At 37.9% G+C, this 25,310-nt stretch overlaps 1 protein-coding gene across 2 annotated transcripts in view; it reads right to left on the reverse strand.

The window, feature by feature from the left end:
• Positions 1-21,165, reverse strand: part of TTBK2 (tau tubulin kinase 2) — a 136,459-nt gene extending 115,294 nt beyond the window's left edge. For both annotated transcript variants that reach the window (XM_019645008.1, XM_019645007.1), the window contains exon 1: positions 20,757-21,165. The gene's annotated coding sequence lies outside the window, so the exon portion shown is untranslated. The remainder of the gene's footprint in view (positions 1-20,756) is intronic.
• Positions 21,166-25,310: the final 4,145 nt, after the last annotated feature.

Below are 25,310 nucleotides of genomic sequence, written 5' to 3' on the forward strand. Positions count from 1 at the left end.
CAACTTGTCTGTTCCCATCCCCCCAATTCCCCAATAAAAATCTTTAAAAATAAATAAATAAAAATTAAAAAAAATAAAATAAAAATGCTAAACAGCAGGCTCAGGGAGCTTCCTGGATGGTGAACATATTGATGTACTGAGAGGGTGGCATACCCTTAATTCACAAAAACAGAAGCTCTTGTGCTTGGAACCTTTACAGACTTGTCATATATACCTCTTCTTCTGGCTGTTCATAAAAAGGTAATCATGAAGTATAGCATTTTCATGAGTTCTTTGAGTTGTTCTATCTAGCAAATTACCGAACCTATGGGAAGCCCCAAATTTGTAGCCAGCCAGGCAAGGTGGCTTGGGGACATCCAGGACTTATAGCTAAAGTCTTCCGTGGAGGCAGTCTTATGGGACTGTGCCCCTTCACCTGTAGTGTCTTCACTAACTCTACACATTTAATGTCAGAATTGAATTGAATTGTAAGATATCCAGTTGGTATCAGAGAACTGAATCAGAATACAACCATCTAGACCACATGTTAGGACACAAAACCAGTCTCAATAAATTTAAGAAGACTGAAATCATATCAAGCATCTTCTCTGACCACAATGCTATAAAACTAGAAATCAATTATAAAAAGAAACCTGGAAAGCACACAAACACATGGAGGCTGAATAACATGCTACTAAATAGCGACTGGGTCAAAACTGAGATTAAGGAAGAAATCAAAAGCTATCTCAAGACAAACAACAATGAAAACACAACTCAAAATCTATGGGATGCAGAATACAACCATCAACTAAAAGAAACTAATGACATTTATAGAACACTCCACCCAACAGAAACAGAATACACATTCTTAAGTACACATGGAACGATATACCAAGAGAGACCATGTCATATCCTAGGTCACAAAACAAATCTTAACAAATTTAAATGAAGTCATACATAGTATGTTCTCTAATCACAATGGTATTAGCTATAAATCAATAGCGGCTAAATAAGAGGAAACTCTACAAACACTCGGAAATTAAACAAAAACTTCAGGGCTGGTGCTGATTTTTGTAAATAACATTTAATGGAACAAAGTCATACCCATTCATCTATGTATTATCAATGGCTGCTTTCATACTACCAGGCAGAGTAAAGTAATTGGCATTCTGGCTTATCATATTTACTATTTGGACTTTGAAGAAAAAGTTTGATAATGCCTGTTCTAAATAACCTAAAGAGAAAGTCTGTAGGCAAATTAGAAAATATTTTTAATTAAACAAAAATTAAAATACAACATATAAAAATTTGTGGGATGCAACTAAGGCAGAGGTCAGGGAAATTAACTATAGCATTGAAAGCTTATATTTAAAATGAGAAAATGTCTCAAGTTAATCACCTAAGCTTCTACCTTAAAAAGCTAAAAAAAATTAAATAAACAAAGAAGGAAAGAAACACAAAGAGCAGAAGTCAATGAAATTAAAACTAGAAAAACATAAGGAAAAAAAAACAATGAAATCAAATGTTAGTTCTTTGTAAAGATCAATAAAATCTATAAAGCTTCTAGGAAAACTGGCGGAAGAAAAAAAGGGAATATACAAATTATCCATATTAGGAATGAAATAGGAGTTATCACTATAGACTTCACAAACATTAAAAGTATATTTAAGGAAATATGATCAACACTATACACATAAACTAGGCAACAATGTACCAATTCCTCAAAAACCAAAAAACACAACAATTTACCTAAGATAAAAGGAATAGCCTAAATAGTCCTATTAAAAAAATTGAACCCATAATTTAAAACCTTCCCACAAAAGAACTTCTGGTTCCAGAGATTTTTTTCCCCCACTGCAAATTCTACCAAATATTTAAAGAAAAAAGAAAACAAACTTATACAACCTCTTTCAGATACAGGAGGAGAGAAGACACTTCCCAACTCAATTAAGAGGCCAGAATTACCCTGATATCAAAACCAGTCATAAAGCTGGGGGTAAGGGGGAGAGAGGAGATAACGCCTAGTGTAGACATTTTTTTTTTAATGACAATACAAGAAAAGAAAATAAACTAATCTTCCTCATAAACATAGATAGAAAAATTCTTAACGAAATATTAGCAAATTAAATCCAGCCAACACGTAAAAAAAATAACACTCCAACCCCAACCCCATGTGATTTATCCTGGGCAAGCAAGATGGGTTCAATATTTAACAAAATTTCAACTGAAATTCAAGCAAAAGGCTTTTTTTTTAGTTGAGCCATCCTGCCACCTGTTGGCAAAGGGACAGATATATAGATAAAGGAAATAGAAAAAGAGTCCAGAAATATACCCACACAAATAAGCCAATTAAATTTTTAGCTTTTTTAAAGTTTAGATATAATTCACATATTATAAAGTTCATCATTTTAAAGTATATGTGTACAATTCAGTAGTACATTCACAAGGTTGCATAATCATCACAACTATCTAATTCCAGAACATTTTTACGATCCCAAAAAGAACCCCATAATTATTAGCTGTTACTCTCCAGGCCCTCCTTCCCCTGCCCCTGGCAACCATTAATCTATTTGATTTCTACAGATTTGCCTATTCTAGACCAACTGATATTTGACAAAGATGCAAAGCCCATTCAATGTAGAAAAGATAGTTGAAATATAGTGTTGGACAACCAAATGTAAAAACTGACCTCAATCTCAACCTCACACACAGATCTAAATGTAAAATATAAAACTTTTAGAAAAAAATTTATGAGCAAACCTTGTGTAAAGAGTTTTGGACATGATACCTAAAGCACAATTCATAAAAGAAAAAAACTGATAAAATGAAATTCACCAAAATTAAAACCTTTTATTTTGTGAAAGACACTATTAAGAAAATGAAAAGACAAGCTATAAACTGGGAGAAAATATTTGCAAATCACAATATTCAATCAAGGATTTGATTCCAAATATACAGAGAAATAAAATCCAACACTAAGAAAACAAATGGTGCAATTTAAAACAAGTCAAAAGACAGGCACTTACTGATTGCATATAAATAAATACATGAAAAGATGTTTGACACCACTTGCCAGTCTCCAAAGGTTACATAGTATATGATTACATTTACATGACATTCTCAAAAAGAAAAACTATAGTGACAGAGAATAGATCAGCAGTTGCTAACTGTTAGAGGTGGGGTGAGGGTATGACTATAAAAGGATAGTATGAAGGGGTTTGGGGGGGCTGTTATAGCTATTATGAACTATTGCGATTATTATTATGATATAGTGAGGGTTACATGAATCTACACATGTGCTAGAACTCACAGAAGAACCAAAAACGTCACTTACCATATATTAATTTAATTAAAAATTTTAATTTATAAAAAGAAAATCTATAGTTATCTGAAAAGAATAATAAAAATATTCCTCCCTTATCCAACTGTGTATCTGTATGAGGCCCTATCTGCTTCATATGCTTCAAGCAAAGCAACATATTGCAAAATCTGAACACAGACGTATGAAACGCCAGCTATCTTCTATCAATGCCAGACACTGAACAGACTTGAAAAAATGTAAAACAATACCACTCATTTCACCAATTTGTTTTTCTGTCTTGGAAAATAGTTCACATGTTAACATATAATGGTTTCATTATTTTAAAGTAAATACATTTAAAATATTGGTTTTAATTTTAATACAGTAAATAACATTAGATATACTTTATTATTATTATTTAATGTAGGCATAAATCTTTTTTTTTTTAAGATTTTACTGGGGGGCCGGCTGAGTGGCGCGTTAGTTAGAAGTTGGCTTGGGATGACAGCTCTGAACAGCAGGGCCCCGGTTCGGATCCCACATGAGGGCCAGTGACGCTGCGCCCTCTACAGCTAAGATGGTGAACAACAGTTCAACCTGGAGCGGAGCTGCCATGAGTCACTGGCAATGGCATAGGCTGCAGCGGGACTGCAGTGGGCTGCCATGAGCCGCAGTGAGCGGCCGTCCAATGGCCGGCAACCGACTGCCTCAGCCGGGAAGAGCAAAATGATCACAATACCAACATGGGCCAGTGAAGCAGCATCCTCCACAACTAGACTGAAGAACCAAAGGACAGCAACTTGTCTGTTCCTCTTCCCTGATTCCCCAACACTGTTCCCCTCCCCCAATTCCCCAATAAAATATTAAAAAGAAAAAAAATTCTACAATCTGAACTTTTACCAATCATTCTTTCAATAGACAAACATTTGATGAGTACCCTGCCAAAATCTGTGGGAATACTAAGATGAGTAAGTCATGCTCCCTAGCCTTTAGGACAGAACGGCTCTAGGAGAGATCTCTCAAAGATAATGCTATTGATAGAACACCTACATGAACTTGAATGCATGAAGAGGAGACTTCTACAACTGATGGAAGGTTTCAAATTGAATCAGTGATTAGGAAACTAAGCTAAGAAAAACATAACACAATTAGCTCCAGGAAAAATAAAAACTAGTATAGAAAATACTAATTGATTATATCTATATCTATATAGATATAAGTTTCACAGCTCAGATGTCAAAAACACTTACAGAGTCATAATAACTTAAATTATCTGTATATTGCCCTAACCAAAATTAAGATATAACATCACTGGAGAAGAGGACCTAACTGTGGTAAGAATGAAATAGGTAGTGAAAAAACTGAATCATTATCTTTCGTAGTAAAAAGCCAGAGTGGGGAGACCAGAAGACTGTTCTTTTCTATAATGAAGTGTATAGAATCGCTCAACTTTTAAAATCAAGTGCATATTTAACTGATTAAAAATGAAAACTAGGGCCGGCCGAGTGGCTCAGTTGGTTAAGAGCTCGCTCAAGAGTGTGAGCTCTGAGCAACAGCAGTTCAATGCCCAGCTTGAGCTGAGCTGCCCACAGGCAGCAGGATGGCTCAGCTAAAAAAAAATAAATAAATAATAAATAAATAAATAAATGAAAACTAACTTTTAAAGGCAACATATAGGTTCATGTTTAGATAAAAAAGCTGTTCTTTATGTTTTAAGTGAATTATAAAACACATACATATACATATATACACACACAAACTCGTATATAAATATTAAGATCCCATTTCTATTGAAAATGTGTACACATAAATTACACACAGAAAAAAAGCTAAACTGATATTTACCAACTATTAACAATGGTTGTTTCTATATAATATGATTATTTTATTGGGGACGATTCCTCTTCTGTAAATTTACTATAGCAAACATGTATTTTGACAATAAGGAGAAAAACACTATTTTTAAAAATTAAAAAATTTACCCATCGTTATACAGTCAAATGATTTTTAACAAGGATGCCAAGACCATTCAATAGGGAAGGACAACATTTTCAACATATGGTGTTCGCAAAACTGGATACTACATGCAAAAGAATGAAGCTGGACCCTTACTTTAGACCACATACCAGGAGTCGGCAAACTTTTGAGATGGAAGAGTCAATCCTGTCCCTCACAACAATTTAAAAAGTATTCAAGAGACTTAAAACAAATGTAATCACCATTATGTGAATAATATCCTTTAAAAATTTTATAACATAGTTTTATTTTCATTTTCAATTTTACTTCAGAGCCACATGTACGTTCCCAAAGAGCCCCAGTTTGCCGACCCCTGCCATATAGAAAAATTTACTGAAAATGGAGCAAAGAACTAAATGTAAGAACTGAAACTATAAAACTCTTAAGAGAAGAATACATAGGGAGGAAAGCTTCATGACACTGGAGTTTGCAATAATTTCTTGGATATGACACAAAACAAAAGAAAAAAATATAAACTGCACTTAATCAAAATTAAAAACTTTTTTGCAAAAAGGATACTATCAACAGAGTGAAAAGGCAACCCATGGAATGGGAGAAAATATCTGCAAATCATATATCTGATAAGGGGCTAATATCAAAAATATATATAAAGAACTCCTGTAACTAAATAACAAAATAACAAACAACCTGATTTAAAAATGGGCAAAGGACTTGAATGTCTCCAAAGAAAATAAGAAAATATACAAGTGATCAATAAGCACATGGAAAGATGCTCAACGTTATTAACCACTAGGGAAATGCAAATCCACTACTAGGTACCCCTCAGATAAAACTACAAAACCACTTTATACTCAATAGAGTGACTTATCAAAAAATAAAAAAAGAAAATAATTGTTGGCGAGGATGTGGAGAAACTGGAACCCATGTGCACTGCTAACGGAAATGTAAAATGGTGCAGCCACTGTAGAAAGCAGTATTGGAAGTTGCTTGAAAAATTAAACACAGAACTACAATATGATCAAGCAATTCTACTTCCAAGTATACACCCAAAGAATTCAAAGGAAGGACACAAAAAGATACTTGTACACCTATGCTCATACCAGCATTATTCCTAATAGCCAAGAAGTGGAAGCACTCAAGTTGTCCATTCCAAGTGACAGATGAATGGATAAACAGAATGTAGTGCATACATACAATGGCACATTATTCAATATTAAAAAGAAAGGAAATTCTTACACATGCTACGACATGAATGAACATTAAAGACATTATGCTAAGTAAAATAAGCCAGTCACACAAAAGGTAAAATACATGATTTCATTAAAAATGGGCCTAGATTCGTCAAATTCTTAGAGACAGAAAGCAGTTTCTGTTTGTGGTTGCCAGGAACTGTGAGGAGTGGGTAACAGTACTTAATGGGGATTTAGGATTTAGTGGGTAAAGAGTTTCATTTTAGAAAGATGAAAAAGTCATAGAGATAGACAGTGGTAAAGGTTGCACAAAAATGTACTTAATGCCACTGAATTGTACACTTTAAAATGTTTAAAGTGGTAAAATGTAGGGGCAGCCAGGTGGCTCAGTTGGTTAGAGCATGTGCTCTGAACAACAAGGTTGCTGGTTCGATTCCCACATGAGCCAGTGAGCTGCGCTCTCTGCAACCAGGTTGAAGGACAACCTTGACTTGGAGCTGATGGGTCCTGGAAAAACACAATGTTCCCCAATAAAAAAAAAATTTTTTTTTAAAAGGTAAAATTTTTTGTATATTTTACCACAAAAAAAACTTAATTTTTAAATAAGACTACTGTGTACCCCTCAGATATAACTACAAAAGCCAAATAATTTTCACTGTCTCACTTTAAATTACCAGTGAAAAGAGATCATGAAACAAAATGATGCCCTGGGTAGAGTCCTTCACAACAATGAATAAATCTAAGAATACACCTGTTCCAATTAGGAATTGAACCCTAGGAAAAAAGCCCAGCATCTTTTAAGCTACCAAGGTGTACTAGACTGGTTCTAAATGGCTCCCAATGAACCCAATCTTGCACTATTGATCCTCTCCCCTTGAGTGTGGGTGGATTTAGTGACCTGCCTCTAATGAATATAACACACCAAAAGTGATAGGATGTCACTTCCTGGATGTATTATAGAAGACTGTGACATCTACCTTGCTCACATTCTTTCTCTGGCTCTTTCAACTTTTTTGCTCTGAAGAACAAAGCTGCCATGTTGCCCCAAGGAAAGGCCCACATGGCAAAGAACTGAGGGCAGCCTCTGCTAGCAGTATTATATGACTCCACTCATAACAGGTACCAACAGCTAGCAAGGAACTGAGGACCTCAGTCCAACCACCCACAAGGAACTGAATCAGGCCAGTAATCATCAGCGAACTGGGAAACAGATCCTTCCCCAGTTGAGCCTTGTGATGACTACAGCCTACTTGATTGCAACCTGCAACAGAGTTCCCAGATGAGTCACACCCAAAATCCTGACCCCCAGACACTGTGAAATTAATAGATGTTATTTTAAAATACAAGTTTTGAGTTATTTTTTATGCAGCAATAGATAACTAATACACCAGGCTTCATTGGTTGGGGCAACAGCTTCTCAAAGTTGTACCTGAACTACAGGTTCTTTTTGATGCCACATCACAGATTATATCTGAAAAATTAATAGAATTTGGCTACAGCACAAATGCTGTCAAATAACTGTTTGGGACTCATTTTTTTCAGTAACGCTAATAATTTAAAAATAATCAACTTGGGTGGCTGCATAGCTCAGTTGGTTAGAGCACGTGCTCTTAACAACAAGGTAGCCGGTTCGATTCCCGCATGAGATGGTGGGCTGTGCTCCTTCCCCCACAACTAGATTGAAAGCAGCTGACTTGGAGTTGAGCTGCATCCTCCAAAACTAGATTGAAACGACTTAACCTTGAGCTGATGGGTCCTGGAAAAACACACTCTTCCGCAATAAAATTTTAAATAATAATAATAAAAATAATAATCAGGCCAGCCGAGTGGCTCAGTTGGTTAAGAGCTTGCTCAAGAGTGTGAGCTCTGAGCAACAGCGGTTCGATGCCCAGCCCAAGCTGAGCTGACGCTGAGCTGCCAACAGGTGGCAGGATGGCTCAGCTATTAAAATAAAAGATAGGGCCAGCTGAGTGGCACGATGGTTAAGAGCTGGCTTGGGACGCCAGCTCTGAGCAGCAGGGCCCCAGTTTAGATCCCACATGAGGGCCAGCGACACTGCCCTCTACAGCTAAGATGGTGAACATTAGCTCGACCTGGAGCTGGGCTGCTGTGAGTCGCCAGTGACGGTGTAGGCTGCAGCTCCTGCTGCAGTGGACTGCCATAAGTTACCGTGTGTGGCTGGCAACCAGCCTGAGTGGCGGGCAGCCGATGTGAGCTGCCAAGAGCCACCGTGAGCGGTCGTCCAGAGGCCGGCGACCGATCTGCATCACCTGGGAAGAGCGCAATGATAATACCAACATGGGCCAGTGAAGCAACGTCCTCCACAACTAGACTGAAGAACAAAAGGACAGCAACTTGTCTGTTCCCCTTCCCCCGATTCCCCAGCGCTGTTCTCCTCCCCCAATTCCCCAATAAAATCTTTTAAAAAGTAAATAAATAAAATAAATAAAAATAAAAAATAATAATAATCAACCTTGGTATAAGAAAACTAGATACTGCAAGAGAGAAATTAAATAAATTCCTTCTTTGCAAAATCCTCAATAACCTAAAATAAGGAATAAAGAGCATGCTAATGAATTCAGACAATGATGCTAAATCCAGCAGTATTGCCAAAACAGACCCAAAGAAGATCAAAATATGGACAGAACACACTAAATGGAGATTCAACTTGTAAAATAACATGTGGCAAGAAATCATTTGAAACATTTGCTAGACAGAAAAAGATTCAGAAGAAAATAGCCAACAAATTAGTATGTAAACACTGACAATCTTCTGGATTACAAATTCCTTGAAGATGAAGACCATATCATAATCATTGTATCCTCTACCATAATAAAAAATTATAAACTTTGCAGTCCATCAATAGCTAGATATTTGGTTAAGTTAATCAGCTAAAAATGAGACATCAACTGTATGTAATTTAAACATCATATAGCTGCACATATACAAATATAACAAAAAAATGAGAGAAAATGAGAAGTAAACAGAGAATTAAAATAAGAATGATAAGAGAGGCACAAAAGGCAAATGGATTAAAAATTGTATAAGAATTCCAAAAACATACATCAGACCAAACCACACTTAAGGAAGAGAACTCCCTTATAACAGTATTGAGAAATTAACATAACACTGCAGTGTGGCTATTGTCTTCTAACTCCAGGTGCTCCTCACAAAATAGAGATTAAGACCTGACGACCTAGATTCAAATCCTGGCTGTGTACTAGGGCCCATTACTTAACGTCTCTGTGCCTCAATTTCCTCATTTATAAAACAACAGTGGCTATCTAAGGGGTAAAAGTGATAATATATGACATTGTAAAATGTTTATCACAGTGCCTGGCACACTGACTGTGCTCAATAAATGTTAGTTCATCATTTTGCATGCTTCTTAATCAACAGAAGGAGAAATAGTCACATTTACAGACATAATACTGTCCAAAACAGTCCCTGTACTATTTGAATGTTGATGAAAGGAAATTATCATGTTTGCATGAAGGCCTAGCATTTAAACTTATTATACAACTACTATTAATCAAATTCATATAAAAATGTTTTTGTCATCAAGAGAAAAATTATTACTCTACAATTATGATTACAAATTAAGTTACAGCATTTGCATTGTTATAATTTTGCTTTTAAAGTTAATAGAAAAATTAGTTGATCAAAAAGGGGATAAAATAAATCAATGCCACTTATTTCTAGATTGGAAAAAGTATAAATTAGATCCCAAATGTGTTTTGACTCAAAGCAAACTTTGAGTAACTACCTACATAAAGGAAGGAAACATTATCATAGTGAATATCTAAGAAGAAATTCTTTAAAAATAAAAAACTAGACTCATGAGAGTCTAGGGCTGATAGGAACGTTCTTTGGAAAAATATTTCTGTGTTATAAAGTAAAGCTGAAAATATGCTCACCCTGTCACCCAGCAACTTTCCTAAGTATATATCCTAAAAACATTCTTCTCTCGTGTATACCAGGACACATGTTCAATAATATTCACAGCCACACTGTCCATAAATTCCAAAAACTGGAAACAACCCAGATGTTCAGCAAGAGAAGAATGGATTTACAGTAGTATATTCATAGAGTAAAAAAAAAAAAGTATTAGTTTCCTACTGCTGACACAACAAATTACCATAAATTCAGTGGCAAAACACAAATTTATACAGAAGGTACCAAAAAAATGTATACACAATACAATGGATTATTACTCCGCTATGCAGAAGAATGAAATCGTACCATTTGGGACGATATGGATGGACCTAGAGACTATTATGTTAAGTGAAATAAGTCAGTCGGAGAAAGACAAATACCATATGATCTCACTTATATGTGGAATCTAAAAAACTGAATGAATGAGCAAAGTGAACAGAAATGGTCTCAGAGATATAGAGGAACAACTGATGGTTGCTAGTTGGGAGCGGTGTGGGGATGAGGGAGAAAGGGAAGGGATTAGACAGCATAAATAGGTAACTACAATATTGCCACAGGGATATTGAAAGACAGTTTGAGGAATATAATTAATAATGTTGTAAATATTTTATAGGGTGTCAGATGGTCATATGTCTTGTTAGGGAGACCACATCATAGTTGGGGCAGAGGTTTGATCACTGCACTGTACACCTGAAGCTGATGTTGTATAATATTGTATGTCAACTATAAGTGAATATATATATATACTCATGGGACATGGAGTATATAGTGTGGGAGTGGAGTCATGGGAATTGTAATAGATATGTATGATATGGGGGGGAAGTGGGGCAGCGGATTAGGGGAGGGAGGTTGTCACTTCGAAGGGTTAAAAAGTATAATTATTGCACTGTGTTGTATAGCTTAAACTAATTTTTAAAAATGTGTATTTCACAAAAAATAATTTAAAATTTTTTAAAAAAATTTTTAAATATATACACATATTAAGAAAGGAAAAAAACTGTATTAATATACACCGATAACAAAAGATGAATACAAGCCATGTTTGACATCTGCAATTCCAAGAGGTGCTCAAAGTGGTTACCATCAGCGTCCAGATACTTTTAATTATGGCGAACTACTGCTTGACCAACGCTGACCTAAGGGTTAACAGCTCTTAAAATGTGTATACATTTTTCTGGCATCCCTGATATAATCTTACAGTTCTGGAGATTAGAAGTCCAGGATTCCACTAGGGCTAAAATCAAGGTGTCAGTCAGCAAGGCTATGTTCCTTCTGGAGGCTCTAGGGGAGAATACTTCTCCTTGCCTTTTCCAGCTTCCAGAAGCTGCCTGTATTCTTTGGCTCATGCCCCCACCATCCAACTTCAAAGCTAGTAGTGTAGCATCTTCAGATCTCTCTCTGACCTCTACTTCAATCATCACATATCCTTATCTCTCGCTGACAAAATATAGCCTCCATTTTTATACGGTCCCTTGTGATTACATTGAACCCACCTGGATAATCAAAGATAATCTTCCCATCTCAAGAGTCTTAACTTAATCACAACTGCAAAGTCCCTTCTGCCATATAAGATGACATATCCACAGGTTTCAGGGGTTAATTAGGACATGAATATCTTTGGGGGACCACTAATCTACCTACCTCAAAAACTATACAAAAATGAAAATGAAGAAACTACCACTACACTGAACTACATGAATGAACCTCACAAACACCACTGAAAAAAAATCAAGCAAAAGAATATATACAATATAAGTCCTTTTATAGAAAGTTCAAAATAAGGAAAACTAAACTATGTTAAATAGGGATGCAAACATCAGTAGTAAGGCTATAAAGAAAAGTAAGGATATAATTTCTCACAAAAATCACAAGAATGGATTCTTTTTGAGTAACGTTGCTGGCAGTGTTCTATTTCTTGACCACTAGGCTTTATAATTATTCTTTAAAGATATGTTTTATGTAGTCTATGATTAATATATCTTATACAAAGTAACAGATAATAGTCATATACCAGAGGCAGGGAAAACCAGACACAAAATAGATTAGGCAACAACTATTATAGCAACGTCATAGACAGCGGAGACTGGCCTATCTACGTAATATTGAAAAGCCAATTAACTTGAGCATGGGGAAGAAATCTAGGTTCAGAGCAAAGAAATAGGCTTAGAATCACATATACAATTTACAATGTCTTCCTAATAGGCTATAAATTTCTTGGAGTCAAGAGCAGAATTCGACTCATCTCTGTATTCTTAGTACTAGCATAATACTTACCCAGGACAATCTTTCAATAAATGTTTAATGAATGGAAGAATGAACAAAATGTCTTTCCCCTCATATATTGCTGAATAAAATTAAGTAGTCCTCAAGCAAATAACTAAGAGTCAATTTGAAAATTCAACATGTACTCATTCAATAAATTGCAATGACTACACTGAAGAGTAGAAAATATAATGCATAGTTTTGCCGTCAATTATTTCTAATTATTCTTTGAAATAGAACACAGTACAAAAACAAAAATTTACAGTAATTCTCTGGATTTAAAAGGTAAAAAAGTATAAAAAGTTAATCAACATCAAATTGTAAGGACCAAATGCATATGACAAATCAGAATTGGGGGAGATTAACATGGGGTAAGATGATCATACAAAGTTTCTAAGAGGTGCTGGATAGGATTTATAGTGGCTGGTGGTAGATTGCAAAATAGGCACAAATTCCTCCCAATCCTCTGTATACATCCCTTTACAATGTGACCATGCTGCATCTCCCATCAAGAGGTAGTTTCTTTCTCCATCCTAGAAACCGGGGTTGACTCCGTGACTTGCTTTAATCAAGGAGACATCAGCAAACATGACCCAGAAACTTGAAAAGCACTTTACTGTAAACTTGCCCACCTTAGCTGGTTTTGGAACCCAGATTGTGAAGAAACCCAAGCTGCCTCACATAAGTGAGCTCAGGAGAGATCAAAAGAAGAACCATTCAGCTGGGCCTAGTCAAACTGCCAACCATGGAACAGTCAACTAATGATTATTTGTTTTAGCCTCTGAATTGTTGGGTGGTTTGTTTCAAGGCAAAAGTTAACTGACTGAGGAGGAAGGCACAGAAGAGGAAATGAGCACAACATACACGTGCATGGGAAAATGAATTCATAAATTAGTCTAAATGGATAAGAGTTCTGATAGTGGAAAAAGAATACATAGGCCTGAAAGATTAACTGAATTCGGACTGTAAAAATCAGTCAAGGAACAGGATGGACTTACTTCTATTTCAGTAGACAAAGGGGAGCCATGAAGGACTTCAGAACAAGGGAAGATAAAACGCATCTAAGGAAAGGGACTCCAGTTAGGGCTACTATTGGGTTGTCGGGAAAGTCATGACGCATTTTTGCAATGAAAAACAGAAAAAAATATATCATGACTTTTCCAACAACCCAACATTATCTAGACAGGCTGAAAAAATAAAATTCTCCTACAATGGTAGGGGAGGGAGGAGCCAGATAATTCACTAAGTAGATAACAGCATGGTTTTATAAGTGTCATACATAATTAATGCAAGATTCTGCTCTTTGATAGAAAAATAGAAAAATTATTTTTACCTACAATTGTAATCTCAATGGGAACAATGTCAGAATTAATCATGAGAAGTGCTTATGATGTGTCTAAAGGCTAAGGAAATATTTTTGAAGCTATATTTGAGCATAAAGATAATACATAGATGTACCCCACAGGTTTTGGGCAAGAGCCTCTCTAAAGAGTTAGGAAAAAGAGATGAAAATTTGTGAATAATTCCATTTGCTAATAGCAAAAGAGAAAGAAAATGTAGTAACCACTCACACTTCAACTGTTCCTTCTAAACTTTCACAGGAGGTAAATTATACTTCCAGCAGCATGGAATATCTCTGGGTTCAATAAATGTACTCAAGAAAGCAAAATATCTATTAAAGAAAAACTTTACAAGTCAGCATGGTTACAATTACTGACAACAGAATAAAAGTGTAAACAACCTAGCGCTCCTTTGCTTGGCTACCATGCTAACAACACATAAACAAATTCTTCCCTCATAGAAAATACAATGTAATTTATATGGCCAGATTGTAAGGAAAACACTAAATAAGACCAGACCTTGGGTAAAATCTACTGTAGCCAGATCAACCAACCAAAGCATGTCTATGATCCTACCACTAAGACAAAGAAAAAAAAAATCAAAACAAAACCTTCTGTGTATTGATATTCATTGTAATTGGATTTAAGTATATTAATTTCCCTTTTTAAAAATAGCAAAACTGAAAGTATAACTACTGCACTGTGTTGTACAGCTAAAACTAATTTTTTTTAAATGTTTATTTCACAATAAAATAAATAAATAAAAATTTAAAAAATAAAGTAAAAAATAAAAATAAAAATAGCAAAACTAAGGCAAAGAGAGGTTAAGTAATCTAAGGTCCTATGATATATTAAAGATGTGAGCAGATTCAAATCTCATCTTGATGCACAACAAACAGTTTATATTCATTTAATAGCCATTTATTAATGGAAGAGGTTAGTGGTTAACTAACGTCATTTTCTAAGCCAAAGAAACAGATGCCAGCATATAAGGGATTTTTTTTCTGCTTTATAAATACATTTATATATCTTTAATCTTAAAAGTTATTCAAATTATATCCTAATTACCTGTACATTTAATAACTCACCTATACACAGTTAGATTCTAGCTACTGAGAGACTCGTAACTACAAACCTGGAAGACCTCTTTCACGTAACCATATTGGTAATGCCTAGTTCCAACTCCTAAGATTCAAACTGAGTATGAAACATAACATAGGCATTCTGTCAGTACTCAAGCAACTGAGGCCTGGGGTAGAAACCAGCATCGGAGGGAAGGGTGGACTCTTTTGGACAAGATTTTAAAGTACTCTGGCATTCTGAAAGGATCTGTCTAAAACTGTTTCAGGAGTTGTGTGAACATTTAATTTTTATTAAAAATTTTAAATTTAAAAACATGTATTTTTTACTATTATTTTTAATTAGCTACTTATGGCTATAATATATCCACTAACCTCTGAACCTGGTAGAGTATGTAGAATAGACTAGTAAAATATGTATGTAGAATAACTAAATCTGGTAGAGTATGCAGAATAAGCTTCAAAAATTCAATTTTTGTGGTTGATAAAGCAGAAGACTATTTCCCTGAACATACCTCCCAGACTGTTAGGTCTATCTGTTAATATGTTCATGTGGTAGTCTGCACTTTGTTTTTATGATACTGTGAAGACTTTTAATTCCTTGTTCTTCAATTGTCTGCTCCCACTGTACTGTAAGCTCCAAAAGTGACATCATTTCTGTCTTGCTCAGTGTTGAATCTCTAACCCCTGATACAGTGACATGGTAGGTACTTAACAAATATTTAATAAATAAATGGATAAGTGGATGAGTCTACTGCAATGGTTCTAACGCAAGATAATGAGGTTCAGAGAGGCTAAGATAAGGTGGTAGCTGTGGAAAGGAAAAGGAGAGGTTTTTATGCTGGTAGAACCAAGGGAAAGAGGAAGCCAAAAAATATAGTAATTAGATTTTAAGCTTGGGTGACTGATTAGTGAGACTTTCATTTATAGAATTAAAGAAGTAAAAAAACGGCTGGCTTTTGTCTTGGACATGTTGAATTTTGCAGTGTTAGAGAAGTAGCAGAAACGAAGTCCTAATCTAGTTTACTATCTACCATGTGCTTTAGCTTCCAGATGATTTTTTCAAATCAAATTTCATGAGGCAAGGCTCATATTTTTTTCTTTAGTTACTCACTTTTTCCTATTTACTCCCTTCTTCACTGCCTTGTCATTGAAAAATGTTAATAAAACCATTTTTGAGATATATTAGAAACTAAGGCACTTAGTGAATCAAGGGAGAAAAAAAGAGAACAAGTTTTCCAAACTTAATCCATAATATACAACACCTGGAAAATGTCAGACAAATATTAATAAAATACAGTATTCAGATGATGGTATGGCTAGAACAAGATAAGGGAAACAATGCAAAATTATTTTCAAAAGGCAATTACCTGAAGCTGCATAAAGAAAAAAAGACAAGAATAAAAATGAGAAAAGCATTTTGGTAAAAACAGATATAATGGCAAAAACGTTTTCTAATTCAAATCTTAAAAAGTACTGATTCTTGGGCCGGCCAAGTAGCGCATTGGTTAAGAGCTGGCTTGGGACGCCAGCTATGAGCAGCAGGGCCCCGGTTCGGATCCCACATGAGGGCCAGTGACACTGCCCTCTACAGCTAAGATGGTGAACAACAGCTCAACCTGGAGCTGGGCTGCCATGAGTCACCAGCGATGCGTAGGCTGTGCAGCCCCTGCTGCAGTGGGCTGCCATAAGCTACCGTGAGCGGCCAGCAGCCTGTGTGAGCTGCCAAGAGCCGCCATGAGTGGCCGTCCAGAGACGGCAACCGATTTGCCTCATCTGGGAAGAGCGCAATGATAATAACAACATGGGCCAGTGAAGCAACGGCTTCCACAACTAGACTGATGAACAAAAGGACAGCAACTTGTCTGTTTTCCTTCCCCCGATTCCCCAATAAAATCTTTGGAAAAAAAAAAAAGTACTGATTCTTATTTTCAATAAATAGGCAAATTCTCTGTAAAAAAATAACACTGATTCTTAACATGGTTAGGCTAAATCTTGACAACTTACCAAAAGTAGCCAAGAAGCTACTACCTCCCTGTTTTAGAAAACATTACAACATCCCAGATTCTTTTCAAACACTTTTTATCTTGAAAAGCTTTACTCTAATTCACGTAAAAGCAAATTCTTTCATAGAATAAAAAGCAACTCTCAACATCCCAAAACATCAAGGATCTTACATACCAAGGTTAAAAAATCATCCTGGGGAGGCTGAGTAGCTCAGTTCGTTAAGGGCCAACTCTGAGCAACAGTTTCACAAGTTTGATTCCCACATGGGCCAGTGAACTGTGCCCGGGCTGAGCTGCTACTGAGCTGGTGAGAGTGCATGCTCTTAGCAGTAAGGTTGCTGGCCTGCCCCCCCCCACCTCCACCCCGCCATGGAATGGTGGGCTGCAGCCCCCCGCAACTAAGATTGAACACGGCACCTTGAGCTGAGCAGCCACGAGCTGCATAAGGCTGACCGGATGGTTCATTGTGCAACAAGGTTGCTGGTTCAACTCCCGCATGGGATGGTAGACTACACCACACCCCTCTCTCCCCACACCCACAACTAAACTGAAAGCGGCAACTGGAGCTAGAGCTGAGCTTGCACCCTCCACAACTAAGATTGAGGACAACAACTTTTGGAGCTGATAGGTCCTGGAAAAACAATGTTCCCCTTCCCCGATTCCCCAACACTGTTCCCTTCCCCAGTTCCCCCAATAAAAAAAAAATCCAAAATGTTAACAAAAGTTCCCATGTACTGTATGTTCAATTAAGTATCAAGAACACATAAAATAACCACAAAGAGAATAATTGTTTAACTTAAAATCATAATATAAATGAAAATATACCAAAAAGTCTACTTAAAAATCACCTGTTCAAAAGATGAAACCTGGCAAAATTGACATTCACATTATATAAATAATATAACTTCAATCTGTATTTTAAATATCACCAGATATAAGGACAGAAACTTTTGAGTGGTAATATTTGTTGTATAATTATGCTCAAAATTTAGCTCTAAAAAATTCAACTTTTTCATACAGACTTAAAGGCTGTTTTATCAACTATGGAAGTATGATATTTAACCTGAAAGCACAGAGCATTTACAGCACAAAAGCTGTAAAAGTATTTATAATACAAGGATTCTATCCACTGAAGCCTGGGGAAACAAAATCTACCACTACTATCATTATTGTTTACAATACACTGGATAACAACAGAAGATGACAAGGAAGTAAAACAGTATAAATATGTTTAATTTAAAAACCTGGAAATACCGAAGATGTCCTGCCATATTACTAATAAAATATAGCTCCAGCTATATTAATATAGGTCAAAAACCTCAAAAATAACAAAAGAAGGAATACATGACTACAGTAATTTTGAGTAACATGCACTTAAATTGTAAAGACTGCCACATAGCTATAAAAACATTTTTCTACAGAAGACTTTTTTTTTTAAGTGGGACAGGAAGTAAGCTATATTGCCCATTAATTCTCAGTGGTTGTTTTATTTTGCTAATCAATTCAGCCTTCAATTATGGTTATTAAACATTTTCCCTTGTTACATACTGCTTTTTTTTTTAGGCAACAAATATTATCTCACACAGTTTCTGAGGATTAGGGACTGTTGAAAGTATCTTAGGTGGGTGGTTCCAGCTCAGTCTCTCAAGAGTTGTAATCAAGTTGTCGCATCAATATATTAATTTTTAAAATTATAAAACTTATAAAGAATTGCCTGCTCCCCACCAAAGTTAAATTTAAATTCCATGATCATAGCAAACTCAGCTCTGCAAAATTCGTTTACATTGAAAAGCCAATGATCTACCACTGTCATATTTTAGTGCATTTTTAATGTAAAATACCCTCAAAAGTTGTTTAAATTATACAAATTCACTTCTAACACTACATTTAAAGACACTGAAGCCCAATACAATTGAGTTCAATTTGCTAAAGCAAATGAGCCTAATCTCATAAAGATTTCCTGAGGCATTAAAATCATCAGTATTTAAAAGAAAATAAAAAGACACAAAAATCTGAAGTCATAGAGTACAATAGAGAATTCACTACATTTTTTATTAACCATAGTACAAGATAATGAGTAAGATGTATTATTCTGTCATCCCCCTACTAAAGATCAAATTTGTTTCAATTTGATATTATAAATTAATGTAGCTAAGGACTTCAATTTCTTTTATGTGTCTAACACTGAAAAGGGGAAAAAGTATTTCTTAGCATTCTATCATAAAGGAAAAGTGTTAGAGAAACTTTCCATTATAACCATGCTTCAAACATCCCTTTCAGTGCCTTGATAAAAATGTACCATACTGGAAAACATAGCTTCTACATTAAAAATTTCTTTCAATATGTTTTCAATTTGAATAGATAACAATATGCCATCCAAGTCCCACACTTATTTGAAAATTTTCTGGAGTTCAGATGCATTCAAGATTAGTCATATTAAGTAATATCTGTCATCATTACTGCTTCTTTATATATATAAAAAATACATAGCATTCAATTCTCTCAGTACTTTAAAATCAAAATCATAGTATTCACTTCCCTCCGAATCAACGTTACTCTATTCCATTTACCCTAAAGAAAACAGCAAACACATCTTTGTGGTCTAACCTGGCAAATCAGTGTTTTAGAAACCAATGCAACTGTTATTAATGGCTCAGAACCAAACGCTGTTAACAAAACACACTGAGTGGAATCCTCCAAGTGTGTGTGTGTGTGTGTGTGTGTGTGTGTGTGTGTGTGTGTGTGTGTGTGTGTGTGTGTGTGTGTGTGTGTGTGTGTGTACACACACATGTGCCCATTCATAATAATGTGATGCAAACAAAAACTCAATTTCTACTGAATACCAAAACACCTTTACATAATTTATTGGTTACAATAAAACTGACCTCTTTAATGTTCAAAGAAAGAAAATTTCTAAAGCTAGCAATGAGAAGAGTTAATCCCGGGATTGCTGCCACCTATCAACTTTAATTCAAAGCAAAGTACAACTCAATGTCATTTTTACCTCTAATGCAACCACGACCGAAACAAAATTAACTTCCCTGTGGGATAAAGTATCCGGGCATCTCAATGGATTATTTACTGCTCTGATTTAACAGTACACATGTGTGGAGTCTTGTCCATCCCACAGCAACCCAGGGTGTCAACATCATCTTAGTAAAGCAAATGACGAGCAAATCCCTCAAGTCATTACGTCGCACCCTAAGTAACACAAAGTCACGGCCTTCATTGCTGTTACTACACAGCAAACTGATTCTATAGTCCCATGCCCCCTTTTATTATATTCGCGGAGGCGGGGTAGGAAAGATGCGCTCAGGATAGCCTGAGAATCCTGGTACCAGAAGCAGGAGGAACACAAGTGATATGTGGGTCACCCACAAAGAGAGAAACAGAAGGAAGCTTTGTGACCCTCCAAGTTCAGCGAAGACACCGAAAGCCTCTGGAGAAACGGGACACAAGTCTTCGGGGAAACCGGGGGGAAGGAGACCATCTTCGAGATGGGGTGACTGGGTCTGGCACCAGCCCAGGGCGTGGGCAGCGACCAAGGAGTCTCCCGTACCCCACCCCTTCGCACCAGGTCGGTCACTTGGCGAGGGGTGCGGCCGGAGGAGGGGGTCAGAGCTGGGGGAGGGCGCGGCCCGAGGCTCCCCCAGCGGCGCCCTGAGGGCTCGGGGGGCGTGTCCTACCTGGGCCGGGGTGGACGCAGGGATTTCAGGCGGAGGGCTGGAGTCCAGCTCAGGGCCGGGACCCCCAAGGGTCAACCCTCAGCAAGCGGGATCGCCGCCGCCTGCCCATCCCCCGCCGCCGACTGCGGCGGGACCCGAGCGCGGCTTCGAGGGCCGGCCGTCTGGGTAGTCCCCTCGGGTACCGTCGCGTTCACTGGCGGCGGCGGCGGCGGTCGCTACTGTTACTGCCGCTGCTGGCCGCCCCCAGCCGCTGCTCTCGTGCCAGCCCCTGCTCCTCCTCCTGCCGCCGCCGCCGCCGCCGCGTCCCCACCGCTCCCATCGCCGCTGCGGCGACTACTGCAGCGCCTGCTGACCCGACCCGACGTTATTCTCCCCCTTCGCAACCCGGCACAGCCTAGCCCACCTGCCCTGCCAGTGCGCACGCCCACCTCTCCGCCACAGGTGCTGATTGGAGGGCGCGACACGAGCTCGCCACGTCGGTTGGCTAGTCCCATTGTCTATCGCTAAGAGGGCGGAGAGTCCGGCAAAGAGCGTCTCCGCCCCCCACCGGAGAATTGCCGCTATCTTCAGGTTTGCCTGAGAAGGCGAGTTACCGGGAAAGGAGCATCACAATGGCAGCGCGCATGCGCGCGGGGATTCTGGGACTTGTAGTTCCAGCCACAGCCGCAACTGCCCGCCGGTCCCGAGCCGAGAAGTAGGGCTTCTGAGACACTAGTGGTTGGCGCACACTGGTGTCCTATAACTTGGTTATAGAAGCGTGGCTGTGTCCCCAGGGTTGGGCTTTCCGGAAGAAAATCGGAAATGCTTTGTCACGATAGGGTTTACATACTCTGAGGCAGTCGCGCAAAAGGGCCCTAAATCGTGAGGCCCTTCCATGCCACCTCCTCAGAACCAGAGTTGCCAGGATCTGGCAAATTGGCGCTGTCCTCAGAACCGCCTAACGCGAAGCTAATCACCGATGGATACCGGGGAAAGGCCTAAAGGTATAAAGAGGAAAGGAGACCGAGACTCCGGAAAGAAATGTCAGCCTGGAGCCCGGAGTATCCTTACGGTTTTCCCACGAAGAGCGAGATGTCATTCCCGTTTTGAAACACCACCAGCCAAAGAGTCAATGAGCAGCCCCCTGAGGACCAATATGGGACTCTACGCAGGAGAATGCGAGAGCCCCTTGAAGACTTTCAAAGAAAAGGGAGAAGGGCGAAGCAACGAGGCTGTTTGAGGGATAAATTTGTATTTGGTGTTGATTGCGTCAAGCTCTTTGGTGAAAAAGAAGCCCAAAGATTAAACCCCTTCGATTCACAGAAGAAAAAACCCAAAGGTATTAAACAGCTTTCCAAGGCTAGAAAACTAATTAGTGGCAGAACCCAAACTCCGATCTCTTAAACCTCCCATGTCCAATGCTTTTTTATTTAATAATCACAAAGAATCCCAGAAGTCTGCCATGGACTGAAAGGATACAATGAATTATGAGTTTCTTTTTACTTTAAATCTTTTTCTTCACTCAAGTGACATAATTAAAGCTGATTAAGAATGTACACGGGTTAAATATGAATCCTATAATCAGTCTCAAAACTCTTACAGAGGGCCAGCCGAGTGGTGCGTTGGTTAAAAGCTGGCTTGGGATGCCAGAGGGCCCCGGTTCGGATCCCATATATGAGAGCCAGTGACACTGCTCTCCACAGCTAAGATGCTGAACAACAGCTCAACCTGAACCTGGGCTGCCGTGAGTCGCTGGTGACGGCTTAGGCTGCAGCCCCTGTGGCAGTGGGTTGCCATGGGCTACTGTATATAGCCAGCAGCCAGCGTGAGCGGCCAGCTGCCACAGTGAGCGGCCATCCAGAAGCCGGCGACTGATCTGCCTCGCCTGGGAAGAGCGCAATGATGGTGCCAACTTGGGCCAGTGAAGCAACGTCCTCCACAACTAGACTGAAGAACAAAACGACAGCAACTTGTCTGTTCCCCTTCCCCCAATTCCCCAGCACTGTTCCCGTCACCCCAATTCCCCAATAAAAATGTTTAAAAAAAAAAAAACCTCTTACAGAATCTGTTTCTTCTTGTTCAGGAAATGCCAAAACCTCTTGACATTCTTTAAAAAAAAAAAACAGCAGACACCTCTACTGTCTTGTCATGTCTAGATCCTTGGATGAAAAATAGGACAAAATGTACATTAAAGGCAATTGATGAGGCAGCTCATCTTGTTCTATTCAAACTTAAAGAAGTTGCCAAATTATTTTCTTTCCACTGATTAAAACCACAAGTTGTTTTTTCCATTACTTTGTCTAACAGAATACAATTCATTTCAGAGTATTGGCTGGGCAAGTAATTTGAATTGGAAAGGATTAGGTTTTCTGTAAATACTTTTTCTTAAAGAAATTTATAGGGGGTGGGGTCCAGATTCAGTGACATTGTGCCTAGCAATATTTCAAATAGCTACTCTCTATTTAAAGAGAATAGTTTTCACTCACTTAGCAAGTACAGTGTGTCCTACACAGATATAATCACTGCTGTCATAGGTAAGGGTTTTAATAAATTTATTCACAGAACTATTGTGTTTATTTTAAATGAGTCAGTAGGTACAACTAGATCCTGCAAATGATGGAAAGATGATTATTCTGATATTTTATGACCAATTCTCATATGCAAATCCATGAAGGATAAGATAATAGAGTATCTGAGAAAGTAGTCCTGTAGCTATATATCAAGAAAGTTAAGAGGCAGCTGGTTAGCTCAGTTGGTTAGAGCACAGTGCTCATAACACCAAGGTTGCCAGTTCGATACCCACATGGGCCACTGAGATGCACCCTCCACAACTAGATTGAAACAACTACTTGACTTGGAGCTGATGGGTCTTGGAAAAACACACTGTTCCCCAATAAAAAATAAATAAAAATATAATAATAAAGTTAAAGAAAAGTGCAATGCAAAGGGAAGTGTTCTGTGATCAGTATCTTGAGAATAGGGAGGGCAACAGTGTATCTCAGGATAGGAGAAGTGTAAGAATGTATATATAATGAAAGTTATTGCCACAGGAGTACGAAAACAGCTTCTCAGGCCTCCTTTTTTTCTCTGGCCTTTTCCATTTAAGATTTATTGGTCTGTCCCAAGAGATATAATTTTTTTAGTTAGGATAAATGAAAAGGTAATATGTTATTCAAAAGCTGGTACCGGAATTCAGGAATGCTCTTTGAGCTACTATGTACAGAGGGTGCCAAAAAAAATGTACACACATTTTAAGAAAGGAAAAAACTGTATTAAAGTTATGCTGATGGAAACCACTTTGAGCACCTCTGGCAATTGCCGAAGTCAAACGTGACTTGTATTCATCTTTTGTTATCAGTATATATTAATACAGTTTTTTGCTTTCTTAAACTGTGTATACATTTTTTTGGCATCCTCAAATATATTAAAAAATAAATAAATGTGGTAGCCAGCCTCTAAGATGGTCCACAATGATTCCTGCCTCCTGGCATCTTCACCCTACACAATAGTCCCTCTCATACTGAATTGAGCTGACCTGTGTAACCAATACACTTTTTCAAAAATTATGGTGTGTAAATTCCAAGGCTAGGTCATAAAAGACTATGCAGCTTCCACTTTATGCTCTCTTGGGTCACTTAGAGAGAAGCCAGTTGCCATAACGTGAGGACACTCAAGCAGCCCCTTGGGGTGGGCACCTGGCAAGGAACTGAGGCATTACACCAATTAATTGGCACCAGCTTTCCAGCCATGTTAGTGAACCATTCTTGGAAGTAGATCCTCCAGGCTGAGCAAGCCTTCAGATGACTGCAAGCTGAGCTAGCCTCTTGACTGTCATATTGTGGGAGATACCACAAGCCAGAACAACCAGCTAAGCCACTCCCAAAATCCAGACCTACAGAAACTATGTGATATAACAAATGTTTACTGTTGTTTTAAGCATTAGTTTTGGGGGCAATTTTTCATGCAGCAATTGATAATACAGTGAGATTTGCAGGGGGGAAAAATGGAGAGAGGAATGATTCAAGTCTAGAGATGTGTGCCCTGGATACCTGAGCCTAAAAGAATGAGACTCTGATCCTAGGATCAGTCTGAGAACAAGTTAAAAGATAATTAGCAAAGTTCAGGTTTATACTGAATTCTAACACAAAACATAAAACTTCTTTCAACACAGTTTTTCTCCTAGCACAGAATAAAGAACATACTGAAGGATTCTTGTCTTCTTTCCCTTTTCCTCCATTTATGGCCTCCTCTAGCCATCTTTAGACATCCAGTGATTAACCACTTTCAAACCTCCCCCTATCCAAACAGGAAATGATATACACAAACTATTTTCATAATTATCAGAAGAATGACACCGCAATATGAACCAGTGTGCAATTCTAGTAAAAGAGACCCCTTCCCTTTTGCTTTTCCAGCTCCCTCTTTTTTTTTAAAAGATTTTTATTTGGGAATTGGGGGGATGGGAACAGCGCTGGGTAATTGGGGGAAGGGGAACAGACAAGTTGCTGTCCTTTTTATTCTTCAGTCTAGTTGTGGAGGATGTTGCTTCACTGGCCCAAGTTGGCACCATCATTG

Source organism: Hipposideros armiger, unplaced genomic scaffold (genome assembly GCF_001890085.2).
Source record: "Hipposideros armiger isolate ML-2016 unplaced genomic scaffold, ASM189008v1 scaffold_92, whole genome shotgun sequence".
NCBI classification, from domain to species: Eukaryota; Metazoa; Chordata; class Mammalia; order Chiroptera; family Hipposideridae; genus Hipposideros; species Hipposideros armiger.